The sequence below is a fragment of the Tachypleus tridentatus genome, chromosome 1 (assembly GCF_004210375.1).
Source record: "Tachypleus tridentatus isolate NWPU-2018 chromosome 1, ASM421037v1, whole genome shotgun sequence".
Classification (NCBI taxonomy): Eukaryota; Metazoa; Arthropoda; class Merostomata; order Xiphosura; family Limulidae; genus Tachypleus; species Tachypleus tridentatus.
Window position 1 is genome coordinate 176,092,244 of NC_134825.1, and position 19,385 is coordinate 176,111,628.

General features: G+C 32.1%; 1 pseudogene across 1 annotated transcript in view; it reads left to right on the forward strand.

Annotated features, from left to right (window-relative positions):
* LOC143230910 (uncharacterized) overlaps nt 1-19,385 on the forward strand; it is a 159,882-nt pseudogene that overhangs the window by 7,913 nt on the left and 132,584 nt on the right. Inside the window, exons 5-6 of the transcript XR_013016681.1 lie at nt 2,338-2,515; nt 4,600-4,700. The product of XR_013016681.1 is annotated as an uncharacterized LOC143230910 (transcript). The remainder of the gene's footprint in view (nt 1-2,337; nt 2,516-4,599; nt 4,701-19,385) is intronic.

Consider the following 19,385-nt stretch of genomic DNA (forward strand, 5'->3'; position numbering starts at 1 on the left):
GTTTACCTGTAACATTAGACAGTGTTATTGGTGATGGTGATATTGTCCACCTTGACAAAGTTTTTAGTTTTTTAAAGGCCATTAATCTTTTTAATCCCATTTAAGTTTTTTAATTTATACATTACACCTTTTTAATGTGGCTCCCTTTTAAAAATCACAGTTCATCTAGTTTGATTTGAAATTAAAAATGGCCTTAACATTAAATAACTCGACACCAGGACTGGAAAGGCCAACTTCAGGTGATTAACGCTGCTGTTTGAACTACCTGTTAGTCGTCCTGGCGAGTTATTATTATAATTTTGCTACATGTCTTTTAAAACCTCTTTATTACTTTACTTTTTGAAAATGGCCATAATGACACATAACTTGGAACCAGGACTGGAAAGGCCAACTTCAGGTGACTGACGGTGGTTTTTGTACTTACCTGTTAGTCTTCCTGGCAGGTTATGATAATTACCAATATCCTACAGTAAGTCCTTTACAACTTCCCTTACTGTAGTTTCTCTCATAACGTTGTAGACTAGATATTAACATTGGTTTTATGCTATTAATGTTTTTAAACTCTTTTTTTTTATTTCACCTTCATTTCCTTTTATGAATCTTACTACATTTACTGTACTTTTACCTTTTTACCAGATGATTGGCACAGATAGCCTAACTGCTTTGTACCACAAAACACTGAATGAATCAACCAACCAACCAACTACTTTAATACTGCCATTGAGATTTTTGTAAACATGCACTTTATTAGCTTGGATACTCATTTTAAAAATCTGGCATCTCTTTGTTTTAGAAAATGTTCATCTCATATCTTTCTTTAGAAGAAGGTTTTGATTATTGTGTTCTCCTTTGTAATTCTTTGGCTACAACAGAGAAGGTGACTTGATTCTCTGTAGTATGTTTCACTGTGTGACATAAAAATTTAATTGGTAACATAAATAGGAGAAGATAATACAATTTATCCATACATTATCTGATATATTTTGATGTGAGGTCATGCTTTTCACATCACATGAATGACTTTCATGACTACACACAACAGCCTAGTCTGTGTTGCTGTTGGAAAATTGTACTAATGCAACAGAAAACTGAGCATGATCCATTTTTTACTTTTGTTATGGATTTTGAATTTCATTTTCAACAATGTATAAATTCAGTTGTAATCAGTGTAGAGGTAAAAAATCATATTGCAAATTAATAATTTTGAAGTAACGTGTCTGTAATAGACATTAATCTTTCTTTTATTAGTATTACTTGTATTGTCATTCTTAAATTATGGGTAAACTATGGCCATACATTTGACTAGAATGCATGAAAGGATTTTCAAACAGTTTTAATGTTTTATGAATATTAGTAATTGGCCCAGTACAAAGAAATATCCATATAATAATGTTCAGACAATATTTATATAAGTTGAGAAGTGGAAAGAAACAGAAGAACAGAATCAGAGGGATACAAAGAGAAAACAGCTTAAATTCTTGACAGATTCAAGAACCTTCAGTTCAATATCATAAGAGGCATCTGTTTTAATGATGTTTTACTACTAAAATAATAATTTCAGTATTTTGTTTGATTTATTTGCCAACATCTGAAATTACAGAAGGAGGGAAAAGTTAAAGCATTATGCCATTAACATTATGGCATCTTTCATTCTGTTAAAGACAACTTTGATTATGGCCTGCTGTAGAAAATTTTCCCCTAGTTTTTCTTTTCACTTAAAATTGATAAAAGAGTCATCTGATTACCAGTTACAGTAATTAATATGTAATTTTTTGTTCTTGGAAAACTGTAGTTTAATTAATTATAAAAATAAAATTATTATAAATAGCAAAGAATAAAGTCCAGGAATTTTGTTTCAGTGAAACCTAAACATATAGAAAAGTTGTTGGTGTTATGATATTATTATTGATAAACTATTAGAAAAATAAATTGAGAATGATTATAGTGAAGCATTGTTGTTTTGATTATATTAAAAAATAATTTGTCTTACAGTTATCATAACAATATATTTGTAAAACTTTATTAAAGAAAAGATCTGTTTTGGAAAATACCTGGCTTTAATTTCTTGATCAGTCTCTTTCAGATGTAGAAATTAATTTTTTATTTTTTGTTATGAAGTATTACGAATGTTATATATGTAAAGTTTATATTATTAATATCCAAATAGCTGTATTAAAATACATATCAGTATGTATCATTATGTTCTTTCTATGTGCATTGATCATATTCTAATTAGTATTGTAATATATAACACTGCCAAGTACAATTGACAAAATAGTAGCTGCTGTTACTTGTAATGTTTGTACTGACATAATTAATTATTTTTTGTTATTTTAGAACACAGTTGTCAAAGTTAAACCTGATCCAAGTGATGATTCAACAAAGGATAACATTATTTCCAAGTTCAGTGAGAGTGATGATGAAACTGATTGTTCACAACATGATGTTATGAGTTTGAAAAGTGAACCAAAAGAGGAGTTTCAACAAATTAACTGTCAGTTAGAAGGTTTATCAGGTGAGTGTAAACATTAATAATGATGTTCATTAGCCATATAACATAGCATAACATTTTGGGACAATATGGAACTTATTGGTCCATCTGACTGTTCCATCCTTTAAACTAAATTAAAATAAATAAATGAGAAAACAAAATCTTAAAGTCAGTCCTTATCATTTATATACTTATAACACTTTTTCTTAAACTCATTTAAATTTACTGCCTCAATGAAATCTGAAGACAACACATTCAATGAGCCAACCACTCTATTTACAAAAAACAAACTTTCTGCTGAAGGTAACCCCCTCGCTTTGATAATTTATATTTGTGTTCTCTAGTCCAACTATTCTCATTGTTAAATATTAAAAAATGTAATACTTCAATATCATCAATTCCCTTTACAAGTTTAAACCTTCATAAACCCCCAACTTTTATTTTTGCAAGAGAAAACACTTTGAGAGATTTCAACCTTACCTCATATAAAAACCTTCAATAACAAGTACCATTCTAGTAGCCCCAGGATGTCCAGGTGGTTAAGGGTCGAGAGTTCAATTTCCCTTCACACCAAACATGCTTGTCCTTTCAGCTGTGGGGGCATTACAGTGTGACTGTCAATCCAACTGTTTGTTGGTAAAGGAGTAGCCCAAAAGTTAGTGGTGAGCCGTGATGACTAGCTGCCTTCTATCTAGACTTACACCAATAAATTAGGGATGGCTAGTGGAGATAGCCTTCATGTAACTGCCAAAATTAAAAAAACAAACCAAACAAAAACAAGTAAATACTGTTTTGAAATTTATTGTGTAAACATACACACATACACTCAATATAACTTACCAAAAAAGAAAGAAACAAGAAATACAGAAATATATAGAAAAAACTACATGACAGTGGTGTTAAAATTTAGCAAAATTACTCTTTTTCTGTTTGCTATTTTTACAATATTTATAAGATTATTTTGTATTTCTTGTTTTTTTTGTAAAGGATATGGTAAAGAAAATATTGTTTATTAATTTGTACTTATTATTGAAATTGTTAGCTTACACATCCATGTATGTTAGTTATGAGTCAGGTCAAGAATACAAAGCAATAGGTGAAATTTTAAATAGTTCACTGCTGTTTAATTACACTATTTGATTTGATACTTTTATTGATTAGGAATTCTTTTTAAGTATGGTTGAATTTAATACATTTACAATTCCATCTTTGTTGATGAGAGAGAAGTTTGTACCAGTGGTTAATTTCAAGATAGAAGTTTAAAAGGCCTGGCTTAGCAGGGTGGTTAGAGAACTCAACTTACAATCTGTGGGTCATAGGTTATAATGCTCATCATTCAAAGTGTTCACCTATTTAGCCATAGGAAAAATAATGTGACAGGAAATCCCACTATCCATTTAAAAAAATAGCCCAAGAATTGGTGGTAGGTGGTGCTGATTAGCTTCTCTGTCTCTAGTTTATCACTGTTAAATTAGGGATAGCTGGCACATATAGCCTTCCTGTAGCTTTTCATAAAATTAAAAAACAAACAAATAAACAATTTTAATTCATGTTGTTTTGAAGAATAGTAACTTTTACTGTGTGTTGATAACTTTAACCTTAAACACCTTGTTTAATTAAATAGATTGAGAACTTATGGTTTGTGGTGCAATGGAGGTTAACACTCCAGTGTATGATTTGACATGGCCATCACTTGTAGCTCAAGGATGTCCTGGTGTTAATAATCACATTTGTATTGGTTATTTGTGTACTCACCAATCTCATGTTTAGTACTTTCCGGACAGTATTCTTTACGTAACCTGTATCTTTACTAGTGGTAAAGAAACTTGAAACATTATTCACCCAGATGCCACAAATGTTTAACTTAAGAATAAGTTAACCACACTTGGAGGAAGAATATGCTAAAATTATTCTTTATCATTTTTCTCTAGGTTTTATAATAATTATATGACAGTATATTTATGTTATGGTTAAGTATATACACTTGGAATTGGACTGGTTTTAAACAAAAAGGTGTCATTACACAGTGAGAATGTGTTACAGTTTTATGATACATAGAAGTCATGTTCAGATTTGTGATCATAAGAATATTTATTTTACTGATATAGTGGCAAGAGAAGCTGTTTCTCCAGAAGAAGGATCTTCAGTAACAGTCTCAGATTTTAAAATAAAAGAAGAAAAGTATGATGAATTACAAAAAGAAACTGAGGTAATTTGTAATTCACTTAATAGGGATAAATAGAGAATTTTTAGAGAAGATTCTTGCAGTATGGTTCATAATCTTAAATAAGTAATACTTAAAATATAGCTTTGACTTTTTCTGCACTTGATCATAGAACATTTTTACAGGAATGAATATTTTTTGCAAAAACTGAAATTTATTGTGTACTTTTGATGATTTTTGGTGTTTTAATGTTTGTGGTTTCTGGACAATATTGTTAATTTTTACTTAATACATATTATTGGTTTTGTAAGGTTGCTGCCCAAAATAGTTCATCCTGTCCTATTTCCCACCACTTGTAATATTATAATTAGCCTTATCTTATTCTGAAAGTTATTTTATTTTAAGACTGAAATTATACTCTTAACGATTAGAATCTCAAGGCTAAATAATATTAAGTTGAGGAATAATTCGTGAGCGTTTTTAAATAATTTCATTCAAGCATTACATGCAAGACGATACAATACTTCAATGCATGAACACATTACACCCAAAACATTTATTATGATACTTTATTTCATGTAATACCTAGGTATATAGTATGCATTGTTGTAAATGAAATTGCAAGAAATTAAATGTGAAAAGCAGATGGTGTCGAAAATGCTCGATTTTGTCCACTTGACATTCCATTTAATGAGCTGAAAATGAAAGCAAAAATTAAAGACATTTGAAAATCAAACACACCATCTATTAGAGCAAAAAATTATCTACCAAATGACATGAAATATTTTGTGAAAGCGTTTCATCCATAAATATATTTTTTTAACTTGAAAAAACGCTCACAAGTTATTCCTCAACCCAATAATAAATATGAATTATCTTTATTTAGTATTCATATGTCACTTTTCTCGTCTTACATTGTCACAGTTGTCTTAACACCTTTTATAAATTTATTTCCTCATTTGTCAACTTTTATTTTGTAATGTTATAATGTTTTTTGATCCTACACTGAGAAAAGAATGGAAAATTTCAGTTAACTTTGGTTCATGAAGTCTCTGTCGTTAAATGTTTCTTTACACTTGTTGTTACAATTCAAGTTGATCTTTTACTGATTTCCTTTATTCAGTTTGAGATGATCTTTTAGTAGTTTATTATTTTTGTGACATTAATTAGTCTAGGTGATTGATTAGATCAAGAAATTGAGTTAATTGTCAGATAATAAATATAGGGAATTTGTTTCAATAAAACTTATTAAACATTTCAATAATATGTTCTCCTACTTCCTGTTTTCATCACAGATTTTCCCATTATTCTTTATTCTAACATGATATTAATGTGCTTCCATCACAACTTTCTCCATTATTACATTATTCTGATATGACATTCTCATTGACATTTGTTTTGTTAACATGAGATGTGTCTCATGTAAGTGATTATGCATCTACTTTCTACCTATAGGAGTGTGACAGTGGCTCTCTTGTTACTAGCACAGTCTTTAATTTTACAGCTGTTAACCACTACTATGTTAGTTATTATTTGTCTGTCTGTTTTTTAGGACACAGTTGTCAAAACTGAACAAAGTGATGATTCAACAAATGATGACTTTATTTCCAAGTTAATTGAGAGTGATGGTGAAACTGTTGATTGCTCACAACATGATGTTATGAGTTTGAAAAATGAACCAAAGGAGGAGTTTCAACAAATTAACTGTCAGTTGGAAGGTTTTTCAGGTGAGTGTAACATTATCCATTAACTAATACTAGCTGGGGTACCTGTACCCTGGATGGAAGTTTTGTAAATTTGTGATCTATGAAAGGTTATCTAAGGACATGAAAATATGTTTCCGTTATATATAGTTAACAACAAGAACCCAATATGCCCATAAAAACAGCAAAACAAAATGTGAAACAATCCAACAAACCTTTATGCCAATTTTTGTGAAAATCCATCAACAGGGTGAAGCAGTGGTTAAAAACAGTCATAAAAACTGCAAAATTGAAAATCTGTGTGTATTTTTCCATGGTTTTAATGAACTGAGATACCAATTTTTGTGAAGATCCACCCAGGTAAAAAATAGTATTTACATGGACATACACAGTACTATTATGTTTATATAGATGGCTCAGGTGCACTAAATCTGCATATCATGTATTCATGACTTCTTTTCTGCATCCTGCAAATGGAAAAAAATAAAGTTGTCCATGATGTGAAATGGTAGCAAAGGGAGAAAATCATAATCTCTATTGTGAATATAATGCACACAGTATAAATATTTCACAAAGTTCGGGGTTGCATATTGTGTAATAAAAGTTTTTCTAGTATCGTGTAACAATAGTTACATTATAGTACGATGGTGATAGACACTGGTATAAAAAGTGGTGTTACTCCATTCTTTGAAATAATGTTAATAATTTATGTTTTTTGTAAAATATAAAGGTAGAAAAGGAAAAGGTCATGTTAATATTATGGATGAGATTTGTACTAGAAATTTATTTATGGTGTTTTTAGTGTAAATAAAATACTGATATCTAAGTTGATTTGCTTTTTGGGTTCATTCTGATTTAATTATTTTCACATTAAAATACTGACTTCGACTCCATTGGTTTGAGGGAAAAAAATACTGAATAAAAACATTCAAAATAACAGGTAAATATTCTGTTCCCCATCTATCTGTGTTTTCCACTTTAGTTTCTGACCAGGAATGGTCTATCTTGACTTTTGCTATTTTCTGGTTTTCCCATTGTGTCAGGTTTTTTTACTTCCCAGCCCTCCTTGTTGGTCTAACCTACCTGAATTGGTCCTTGATATTGTACCCCATGCTCTTACCCTACCTTCCTTTGAATCTTTAGGTTTCTTTTTCTCATACCACCTGTTAATTAAAGTGTATTTCTTCCTCATTTTCATCTGTGGTCTTTGGTGTTCTGATGTATGAATCATTTATTTGTTCCAAATTCCATTTCATTACTTTATATTCTTCTTTAATTGAATTTTGCTTTTCTCCAGAAAATGTCTGTGGTAAATAGGGTGAAAGTGTATTTACTTTTGTGTCTCTTCCATCCATTCTCATCTTTATTCTGGTTTGGATCCCTATCAGCTCCTGTTCACTTAGTCCATTGTTATTTAGCCTACTCTTCTTCCATTCATTTTTGAAAATCCCATCCTTTCTTTCCCCAGACTCCTTTGTCTACTTGCAGTCTTTCTTCTCTAACTCTAACTGGATAGTTTATCTGTTTTATGTATTTTTCATTCAATTAAGAAGCATAACATTGTTTCCAGGTTTTCTTTCATCAAATTTGTCACCAGACATACAAACAAACTTCCATTATCCTTTGGAGAAGGATATTCTTGCCCATCCTTCATGGGTCTAGTTTAGTACCTACTGTCTACTATTCTAGCAAGACGTGTGCAGAGTTTTATGTATTGTATTTGAAGTTAATATCCCCCAGCACTGAAAATATATATTCAAAAATTACTCATTTTTGCACAAAATTCCCACTCTTCCTGCCCACTTCTGGTGCATCTAACATTCCTGTCTGATCTGAAAATGATGATTGAATATTTGATATAGAGAGGTATGGTAGAAACCTCAAGGTTAAAGGTGAGTGAAAATGTCTGCATGTGAAGGACATCATTGAATCAGGAAAGCTTGACGTGAGAAGGGTGAATATTTATTGGAAATAAAGTTTTGGTGAACATGTTAATTTTTTTTCCTTTAATAAAATCCCAACTTCCAAAGTCACAAATAATATAGTGATAAATTTTTACCATTTGATGAATTGTCAAATACTAAAATACTAAAAATATTGTAGTAACCCTTTCAGTGAGCTTTTTTCAGGTGTGGAGCTCACACCTGGGTATCTTATTTCAAAATTTAAGTATAATGTTTATAATTCTAACAATTTTTGTCTTAGAATTATTTTAAAATTGATAGTTTGTCATTTCATAACATTTATTGTAATGGAATTTGTAAAAATATACAATTTTCAAGAAAGCACAGAGAACATGGCTTGATATACCATGGTTTGGTGTATTTGATATGTGGTGGAAAGAAACAACACTTAAAGTTCTAGTCATTTGAATATTTCTACTTTTATAGCTGTAGAGAAAACTAAATCAAATGTTCTCATAACATTGAATTCAGTATATTAAACATTCAGAAACTATATTCATAGTTACTCCAATTATTTATAGTAGAGACAGTTGTATAAGTTTTGTTGGAATAAAAAGGCATCCAGCCAAGCATGTCTGTATAAATAAATAGTGGCAAAATAATTTAATGTTGGACCATCTCCTTCACAACAAACAAAAAGAAAAAATTACATCTAAGTTCACCACATAAGTAATACAAAAAGATGACAATATAAATATAAATTAAACATTGTGGGTGCAACACAAACTTTCATCCTGATACAGATGAAACTATTTTATAATGGATCACAGGTCTAAAATATTACAGTGCATAAGCAGGACCCGTAAAGAAGGTATGAAAATATTTGTAAGAAAGTAAAACATAATAGATGCTATAAGAAATTCCATGCCATTACAGACAGAACTGTAACATAGTGAGACATAATCTTAAAACCAAAATACCATAAAGATTAGGAAAAGAAAGAAAAAGAAAACTACAAAAGTTATACCAATAAATTAAAAAAATATCACAACAGCAACATTTACAAATAGTTGTGTTCAAATATTGACAGATATGGGTATTGCATGAATTTAAGTCTGAATATATTTCCAACTGGCCATCTACTAAACCATTCATAGTTAGTGAAGTCATATATCTTATAATTATTAGAGGAATACAATTACAGAAATTCAATTATTTTCCTGCCAGATTCAAATTTTTTTTCTGTACATTTAAATATACAGAGAAACAATAATCCAAGATATTTCATTACAAAAAATAACAGCACTCATATCTAGAATCAGCTCACTTTCACTGACATGTTGTGTGTGGTAGATATTGGTTAACTGAAATGTTGTGTATGGTAGTTATTTGCTAACTAATATGCAGTGTGTGGCAGTTATCCTTAACTGATATGTTGTGTATGACAGTTATCTTTTAATTGAGGAGGGGAGAACTTGATTTATAGTAATAAAAAGTACAACAAAAACCTCACCCAGGTTTTCACGCATAGTATTTTTCTCTATGTGTGCTCTGTCTATTCGTTCTCCAGTGGTGGTTGGTCGAGTGCTGAGCCATTATCCCTTTACGAACTGAAATGACAGCTTTTATTTTGGGAATCAGAAGCTATTTTTCTTCTAATACTTCTATACTTAGTTACTAACTAATGAATGGCATTCTACATTATATGTAGAAAATATGTAGTAATATTCTGTATGCTACATATTTAATATATCATTGTATAAGGAAGAGTTTAATTCCCCTTTACTTTATAAAATACAATTACTTATTACGGTGTTTTTTATACATTCTCTTTGTGTGTGTGTTATAGAATTGGTCACTCAACTACAAGTTTCTCTTTATTATTAGTAAGAATTTACGTTTCACCTTATCAGTACTTATTCCACATGTGTTCTGCTTTCTCTCATATACTGACAACCATTTTCATGTTTCTACCACTGTAAGTTGTCTTTAAGTATTCTAGCCATTGCTTGTTTAAGAATGTTTGTCATCTTATAATCTGCAATAGACATTTTTTGAAAGATAATGACATAATAACTGTACCATTATTTCTAGATTTGGTTTGGTTTATGATGTATGTATAACTTTTCAAAGTTGATTTGGATATTTGTTTAAAGCTAACTGTTAGTTAAACTTTAATTAAAATTATTAGTTACTAAATTGCTATATATATATAATATTGTTAGTAATTCATTTGTTTCTTTAAATTTATCTTTTGATTCTAGAGACAAAGAACTACTTGAACGACTATTGTGAAAAGAACTCAATTGTAAATAACCAAAAAAGACATAATGTTTCTCTTAATGAAGTTGAATTATACAGTAGTATTGAGTGTGACAAAGTGGAAAGAAATCAAACCATGGAAACATATACTGGAAAGAAAGAACACAATTGTGTAGTGTGTGGAAAAAAATTTGTAACACAGAGCAACTTAGAAATACATTTGAGGATACACAGTGGAGAGAAACCATACAGTTGTGTAGTGTGTAATAAAGGATTTCGAAGCAGTAGTCAGTTAAAACAACATGAGAGAGTACACAATGAGGAGAAATCATACACATGTTTGGTTTGTGATAAAAAGTTTAGATGTAAGAGTGCACTTAATGGACATGAGAAGGTGCATACTGGAGAGAAACCATATGAGTGTTTAGTTTGTGGCAAACAATTTGTAACACAGGCCAACTTAAAAATACATCTGAGGATACACACTGGAGAGAAACCGTACAGCTGTGTTGTATGTAATAAAGGATTTCGAAGCAATAGTCAGTTAAAACAACATGAGAGAGTACACACTGAGAATAAACCATTCACTTGTGTAGTTTGTGATAAAAAATTTAGATGTAAGAGTGCACTTAATGGACATGAGAAGGTGCATACTGGAGAGAAACCATATGAGTGTTTAGTTTGTGGCAAACATTTTGTAACACAGAGCAACTTAAAAATACATATGAGGATACACACTGGAGAGAAACCATACAGCTGTGTAGTGTGTAATAAAGGATTTCGAAGCAATAGTCAGTTAAAACAACATGAGAGAGTACACACTGAGGAGAAACCATTACACTTGTTTAGTTTGTGATAAAAAATTTAGATGTAAGAGTGCATTTAATGGACATGAGAAGATGCATACTGGAGAGGAACCATATGAGTGTTTAGTTTGTGGTAAACAATTTGTAACACAGGGTAATTTAAAAATACATCTGAGGATACACACTGGAGAAAACCCTACAGCTGTGTAGTGTGTCATAAAGGATTTACAAGAAATAATGATCTTAAAATACACCATAGGATACACACTGGAGAGAGACCATACAGTTGTGTTGTTTGTGATAAAAAATGTATAACTAATAGCCAACTTAAAATACATCAGAGGACACATACTGGTGTGAAACCTGCACTGATTTGTAGTGTATAACAAACAATTGTCACATTTTTAAAACCTCACCAAGCAATACACACTGTTAAAAGAAACAAAACACAGTTCTGTAGTATGTGTTAAATAATTCAGAAGAAATTGTAATATTCAAAGTTATCAAAGATTACGTGCAGGAGAGAAACCATGTAGTTGTTTAGTGTGTGGTAAAGAATAATGATAAAAGAAAACACAATAACACATATACTGTATATGTAGGTAGTATATAGTAAAGATATTGGAATAAATAATGACATCCCTCACTGGTACAGCAGTAAGTCTGTGGATTTAAGATGCTAAAATCAGGAGTTCGATTCCCATCAGTGGACCCAGCAGATAGCCCTATGTAGCTTTGGAGTAAAAAAACACACAGATAATGACCAAATAAAGCAGAACATTTATACCGAGGAGTGACACTTGTTGTTTGACATGGTTGGAATGTGTTCATAGTTATCGCTTTAAAATATGTAATTGTTTGTGATCTGTTTTGTAAAACATTTCTCGGTGAAAATAATACATTAAAATTCAAGTAGTGTATATAAATTGTAAGTGTAGGTTTATATTTTTCCATTTTTTTACACATTTTGATAAGTTTGCTCCGTGTGGCAAGATTTTGAAAGAAGAATTATTTAAAAAACAACGAAATATGCCATACTGTTATGTTGTGTGTTTAAAGAAATATGTGATAAAATATATTAAAGGCTACAGTGTGTAAAGAACATTGTAGACAAACCCTAATGTTGTGTTGTACAACACATCATTGACACAAACACAGAAGATACGGGTACATTAGAAATCCTATGATCAAGATGATTATACTGAGAACTTACTAAAGGAGTATCAGTAAGTTAACAATAAGAAATGATACAATATGCTTGTAATGTTTGTAGAAACTTTAGTTCAAATGAAATACGTAAATAGTGTTATGTATTTTGCAGAATATACAGTGGCCTGGACTGTGGTAACTAGAATCAGAGGAAACACCGTACGTTTGTGTTTATGATGGTGATTTACACAATGTAATGTGAAATTATCTTAAGTGATGATAATCTCACATTTAGGTAATATTTTGTAATAGGTTGGAAGAAAAAGGTAATTAAATACATTACTTGTAAGAAGTGAGAATCCTACTTTGTCTTCCATTGATTATCATGTAAATGCCCATTCTTCCAAAGAAACCATAAGTTTTTATCATAACAGTGCATAGTCAAAATAAAGGGTGAAGCTTTGTGCCATTTCTGTTGTGTAGGGTTTCCTTGAGGTGCACTCATGTAAGTATGAGATTTGGACCACCCCAATGGAAACATGTTTTGAAAAAAGCCTTAATAACTTGTTTGTTGAACTATCAAATAGGATAAGCTTTCCTGTGGTTTATATAAAGATTGCCATTGGTAGGGAAAAGCAAATTAGCCAAGAGGTACACTAGCACCAGAGGGTCACTTCATTCTCTGGCTGAACTGTTGTTGAAATTTATACCTCATAAGGTGGTTAAATAATGACTTGGCAGCTTCTAACAGGTGATCCAGGCATTATTGTGGAGCAGCTATACACTGGTGGCATCACTGTCAATTGTAGATAATACATTGAATAATCTGTTACCTGGATGTTCACTGAAGAGGTCCACAGTTGGAAGAGAAACCACCTCAGTGACAAATTAGAAACTTTATTGGACCATAGAGTTATTGACTAGAGTTTGACATAAAGTAATATCTTCAAGTGATATAGTTTATAAAGTATTGTCAGATTTTATAAAAATGTACCAAGAGTGTAAATACCCTTATTACCTTTGGGGCAAATAAAAGATCCTGAAAAAAGTTAAATAAGTGAAAAACATTATTAGAAGTTCAATAAAGGCAAGAACTTAGTTTGATATGCAAAGAATGAGAGAACAAATTCTTGCATTGGATAATATTACCCAATGAGACATACCAGTTAATGAATGGAAATTGGATAAAAAAATTATGTAAAAAGACTTGAAAAAAATAAACAAATATAAAGAAAAAATATGGATAAAAAATGCTTGATGTAAAAACCAAACTTAAATGGTCAAGGTATTGAATGAGATGATGAACAAATTCATTGAACAAAATTGTCAACTTTCTTAGGTGAGAAAGGGAAAACAGTTAAAGAGAATCTTTCATTCATTCTAAGGGAGGTAATAGTGCCTTGTTTGAAAATAAAAAAAATTTAAACATTTTTCTGTGTTACAATAAAAGGAGTGAATTTGGTTCCAAGTATATAGATGTAAGAAATACAGTTTAGAGGTTATTGAATTGTCTACCTGAAGGATTTGTAGTGTCATTGGATGTTTGTAAAATGTTGACGTAAATGATGTTTTAAGTACATAAAGCATGTCATGTTTTAGTGATCACAGTATATTATTAAAATGCATGTGAATAGTTTTGGTATTGAGATCATACATGGATGTTGTAATGTTGACATAATGGCTGGTGACATTCCTTCTTTCTGCAACAACAAAACATACATCACTTCACACTGAGGGTTGGTTTCAGGATGTTGGTATGGGCAAAAATATACGTAATATTTTTATTGTATGGATAACAAAAAAGTAAATGTCTTAAAAAAAAAAGACAACTAAACCCTTACAGAATGTTGATCTCATCCTTTAATATACATGCTGGTGTGTTTCCTACATCCTTGGTTGTCCAATGGAACCTATACAGTGGTTATTTAAATATATATTTGTTCCTTGTGTCTGTGCGACTTGATTGACCCATTTGGCTATATGGTCTCATAAATATATTGATATATGCAAATAAATTTCTGTCATAATTTATGAATCTAGATTCTTTTTGACTACTAGTATCAAATGAGTAGATAACTAATTTGAGTGGGGTACAACAGTTGCAACTTTAGTGTTATCATTAGGCTTGATTATTTTCACTTTCCATGCTGTTGACCATCCCAGTTGAAGTATGGCAACCCACCATTCATAGCTGTAAAACAACACACTAGGACTTCATCTTTTGTGGAACAAATAATTGTCCTAGATTATGATACTTTCTCTTTGGAGAGGAAATAGTTTATTTGATGCATGAGTTTTGTAACGATGCTTCATGCCATGGATACAACAGACTTTGTGTTAAACCATGGAAACAAACCTGTTTACATAGGACTTGTTTTAGTGTTCTTCCGAGCTTTCCATTAAGGATATACTCTTGATTACCAAGGTCAAGCCTTGTTTTACAAATTGTACACATCATCCATGCTAGTGGTGCAACTTTCTGTGGAATACTCATTTGAGGAAATGGCCTGCATCTTCTTTCACTTCATTCATAAGTATTTGTCCTGTCTCATTCATTTGAACCTTTGGTCATGTTAGGGACCATTTCCTTACCACCTGACTGAACAGCTCTTAATATCACTGGTACAGTCTGTTACATATCCCCATAGATTGTGAACCTTGAGTGAATAGTTAATTCCTGAACCAAAGTGGTAGAACAATAAACTTCCACTTTCAGCTTTATCATTGGGTTTACACCACCCCAACTTTCTCTATGGCCAATGACTGCCTCTACAGTATACCTCCAGGCTTGGAAGGGCTCACCAGTACTGCATGGTTTCCTTACTGTGTAATTTGTTATCCACAGTCTTACCACCTGGTTAAGTAGCCATGTTGTTGAAGTCCAGTGTCTCTTTGGGTATTTTCAGTCAGTGTAGTTGTCACATACAGACCACCCTTTTTTGTGTCAGACTTCCCACAGACATACCACTTTAATGATCTTCAGCCATCTATTCTTCCCTCAGAGTGAGGTTGGTCTAAAGGGAGATTACATGAATTGCATTTTAGGTGCATCAGACATTGGTGACTCTTATCCATGAATTCTTAGCTGGAACAAGATAGAAGTTGTAGAAGCTCAGTATCCTGGAAAGGACTTTTTTATCTTAGTTTAACAACCATCTCTTTATAACTATTTTACTTCAGTGTTTGACTCTTCCTTTTAGTTATAAGTCATTTAAGTTGTGAAAATTTTAATTTCCGGTAACATATTTTTTTGAAAATTAAATAACAAAAGTAGAAATATAGGGCAGCACATATCAACAGGAAACTCTGAAATAAGATATATATTCATGGAATCATTTTTTTTCCTCTTCCTATCCATTCTGTTGTATATTAAAGGCAAACTAATGTCCCTTTGAATGAGGGTATAGGTGCACTGAGTAACAGAAGATTCAACAAGATATTTGAAAGAAAATGAAATTCTTTAGACATGTGAACTTGTGTTAATGTCAAAATTGTGTTTACTAGAATAACTGACAAACTTCAAATGATATTATATTAAAATATGAGGCTGGAAAATGTTTATATATCACACTTTCCAAACAACTCCATACTTTTCTCTTACAAAAGAAATCATTCACTATGCACGAGGAATTCTCATGATCTAAACAAATAATGAAAGTTTTCTAGAACGACTCCTGGAGTGATCATTACAGTTTTAACTCGGTCATTACAACCTTAACTTGCACTTTCGAGCCATTCGGAGATCATTTCACTTTATCTTATTTATTCCAACACTTGTATTTCAAATCAATCTTTAAACTTTCTATCAATATTCTTTTTCAATTATCACTTGAGGACCATGCTGTGTTATTGACCAAACGTTTGAAAAGGAATTGCAAGAAATCTGGAGCTATACATTTGTTCAAATCAGTTGATGATAAGTCTCCAACACTTCAACCCATAATAGTAATGCTGAAAGTAAATACCGAAATCTCAACAACACCAAAGGCATCAAAAGTCCAGCTTTGTATTACCAGTACAATGGGATAAATAATTACCATCATCAACAAGGGTGATAGTGGAGGCACTCACAGATGAGATAACTGACAGGAAAAGGTTTAACTTCTTTACACATTCTCAACTAAATTTGGAGGCATCTCGCATTGTAGCATTATATTCACGTTTTAAAGCACTACGAACAATGTGAAAAATAATTACCAATAATTCTAACTATTTTAGAAACTAGTTTTTTTAATTAGTCGTTAGACCCATAAATTACATATCATGCAACTAGCTATTAATGTAAACCAACATAATTGTTTGATTTGAATTTCCCACGAAACTATATGAGGGCCATCAGTCTAAGCCGTCCCTAATTTAACAGTGTAAAACTAGAGAGAAGGCATTTGGTCATCATCATCCACCACAGACTTTTTTTTTTTTTTAATCAAAGAATAGCAGAATTAACTGTAACATTATAACGCGCCCACAGTATGATAAGAAGTCAAGTGCCTTAACCACTTAACTCTGCCGATCCACCAACATAATCTTCCACAATATTATATAATTACGTCACCGTCAATGCCGAATTAATGGTTTTATTGGCCCTAGGCTTTTCAACTTATTGAGGCCCACATGAGACAAAACCTCCACGTGCAAAAGATTCCCTGATTAGTGTGTGACTCTGGGCTTCAGCCCGTTTAGCCCATGCCTTAAGCCGGGGTTGATCATCACTTGGGGAAACTTTTTTCAGTTTCATGATACTCGAAGTCAACGTAATATAAATAGAAAGTAAGTTAACGTTTTAATTAACTAAACATTTATAGTTGAACTTAATAATGCACTTAATACACAATTTATGAAAAAAATCATTCCGTAGGTTATATAAATGTTATAATAATGTTAGTTAGCAAGTTAAGATTTTAGTAGCTGTAGATTATTAGATGTTTTATTTGTATGCTATTCATATTTGATATGTTAATAAACTCTCAAACCCTGAAGGGGCTCGTTAAAGTATAAAAAAACCATTAAAAGTTAAATGGTACATACACTTAATTTATATTTAATCGATAGACAGATAACACAACGAGTACTTGATTTCATGCAAAGATCGAAAGATATATATGTATCGCACTGGCCAAGTATTTTGGTTTTAATATCTGACGATCTCCAAAGGGGTTTGAGAGACAATCAGAAACTTGTTTTTATTCGATCAACTCAATAAATAACAGTTGATATTTTACTTGGATAAACTAACTGTTTAGATTTTCATTGACTTAGTTAAGGTTTACTACTATTATGAGCTGATGGTTTGTTAAGTGGTTGATTATGATTAGAGAGTGAACTTAACAAGTCTTATAAATAAATAACTCTAAGGGATTAGAAAAAAGCTGTGAAAGTTGTGAGCAGGAAGATGCTTTGAAGAAGTGGAAAGCCCGAAGTGTTGTAATATAACGTGGCTGTAGAGGTAGAACAGAGATAAGATTACCTAAAATGTGAAGAAAACACATCAGTTTGAAGAAATACGAGATCTATAGGAAAACTAGGTGAACCACAAATTAAACAGTGGCATAAATAAAGAAGTTTTTTGTAAACTTGAAATTGTTTTTGATATTTCACGCATTTACGATTTGAGTGGATTACCTTGTTAGGTGCTAAGTAGAGTCTAGCAATACATTGTTTTACATATTTAAACTTAATTTTAAAATTTCGGGGAACGGTTTCTTCTCAAATCTGTGATAAGAGAATCCAAGGTTCAAGTTGTAATTTTAGTGTTTGTGGGAGAGTATGAGATAAAAAAAACACTTTAGAATAGACGTAGAAAAAATCCATGTGGCCAGTGCCCTTGGGGATTCTGACAGAAAGAGTTTAGTTATACATTAAGTTTAGTTTAAGGCGTAACTAATAAAATACAATAAAGTATGTTTAAACGATAGGTGGTTGGAAGATATACTACATGGCCAAACGTATGTGGACATCCCTTCTAATTAGTGGGTTCGACTATTTCAGCCACACCCATTGTTAACAGGCGCATAAAATCAAGCATACAGCCATGCAATTTCCATAGACAAACATTGGCAGAAGAATAAGTCGTACTAAATAGCTCGGTGACTTTCAATGTGGCACTGTCATGGGATGCCACCTTACCAACAAATCAGTTCATCAAATTTCTGCCCTGCTAGAGCTGCCCTGCTCAACTATTAGTGCTGTTGTTGTGAAGTGGAAACATCAAAGAAAACAACAACTCAGCCACGAAGCGGTAGGCCACATAAGCTTACAGAACGGGCCGCCGAGTGCTGAAGTGCATAAAAATCGTCTGTCCACATTTGCAACACTCTTTACCGAGTTACAAATTGCCTCTGGAAGCAACATCAGCACAAGAAACTGTTCGTCGGGAGGTTCATGAAATGGGTTTCCATGGCTGAGCAGCTGCACACAAGCCAAAAATTACAATGTGCAATGCCAAATGTCAGCTGGAATGGTGTAAAGCACACAGAAATTGGACTCTGGAGCAGTAAAACTGCATTCTTTGGAGTGATGAATCACGCTTTACTCTCTGGCAGGCTGACAGACAAATCTGGGTTTTGCAGATGCCAGGAGAACACGACCTGCCCGAATGCATAGTGCCAATTGTAAAGTTTTTTTGAAGGAGGGATAATGGTCTGGGGTTGTTTTATCATGGTTTGGGCTAGGCTCTTTAGTTCCAGTGAAGAAAAATCTTAATGCTACAGCACACAGTAAGATTCTGGAGAATTGTGTGCTTCAAACTTTGTGACAACAGTTTGGGGAAGGCCCTTTTTTATTTCAGCATGACAATGTCCCTTGCACAAAGCAAAGACCATAAAGACATGGTTTGCCGAGGTTGGTGTGGAAGAACCTGACTGGCCTGCACAGAGCCCTGACCTCAATCCCATCGAACACCTTTGG